This window comes from Atta colombica, unplaced genomic scaffold (assembly GCF_001594045.1).
Source record: "Atta colombica isolate Treedump-2 unplaced genomic scaffold, Acol1.0 scaffold269, whole genome shotgun sequence".
Taxonomy (NCBI): domain Eukaryota; kingdom Metazoa; phylum Arthropoda; class Insecta; order Hymenoptera; family Formicidae; genus Atta; species Atta colombica.
The window spans coordinates 27699-29046 of NW_017259369.1; positions in this window are offsets into that span (position 1 = coordinate 27699).

The window sequence follows — 1348 nt, forward strand, 5'->3', positions numbered from 1 at the left end:
TAATACTAAAAAATATTATTCGCGTATGAATAATCTTTATAACGTATTTACAGGGTGTAAGTTTTTGCCAACCGCTTTTGTGTAGATAGAGCGCACTAAACTGAGTGAGAAAATTCCTGTATCTTTTTTAGCTCATTGCCCCTTTTCAAAATATTTTTTATTCAGCTCTCTTTATAAGTAAACTCTCTCCGAACTTTATCAAAACGAAAATTATACAGAATCAAATATAAATATAACAAAATTAATAAGTATAATATAAATTTATAAATATTAAAAATTTACCATTAATGGGAAGTTTGTACTTGGTATGATGCTGGTAATTTGTCTATATTTGGTTCCATTTTTGTCAACAGCATTCTTAAATTTCCGCGTTCAACTATTTGCAGTTGATTTCTCTTTTTTGTCAAAAGATTTGTAACCGCATTAAATCTACATTTTAACTATTTAGGATGAGAGAAATGCAATAAAAAATTGTTTTATCACAACCTATAATGCTGGAATATTTAAAGTTTAAATGTTTGTTTAAAAAATATTTAGGGGGGTTAATTTCTCTGACGCGTTCTTTTGCCCACTTGCTGCTCAACACTCCCCTGCTGCTTTCAAAAAATGCTAGCAATGCCCTCCTAGAGCGCTTATCGAGGAGTGATGACACTCACGTTGGGAACCTATGGTTTAATCCATTCTATGTACACAAAAGCGATTGGTAAAAACTTACAGGACATCCTGTATATGTATATATAAATTGTTATGATCGATATAATTTTGCAAATTAACGAGTCAATTCTAAGCAGAATCATAAGACTTGCAACATATTCTCGTAAGATTTGTAAGAACTTACAAGTGCTTACAAAACTTTATGCAATATTTTTACTGATAGCTTCTTGCCAGTAAAATTTACGAGAAATCGGAAATATTTATGAATGTTTGTATATCTTGTGATACATACGCATACCGAATAGAATTACAATATCAGTCCTAAATTTTTATAAATTTTACGAGAACATATTACGATTCTGTTTATAATTGATCGATTAATCTCTACGTGCATTTATGACATCTGAGAATATTGTTTAAAGACAAAATGTAATTGATCTTAAATTCAGTTTAACTTAGAAATTTATATACATATATATATATATAATATATATGTATAAACATAACATGCATAAATATTCATAAACATATATAATTATACATGAAATATGTCTATATATCCTTTTTTCTTTTGTAAAATTGTTTTTTAGTGTACTAAAAATGAAAATAATAAAAATGTATCAAAATTAATTAATGGGACAATTTTCGCATTGTTTATTTTGCAAAAAATCAAATTTGGAAAAATGCTAAAAAA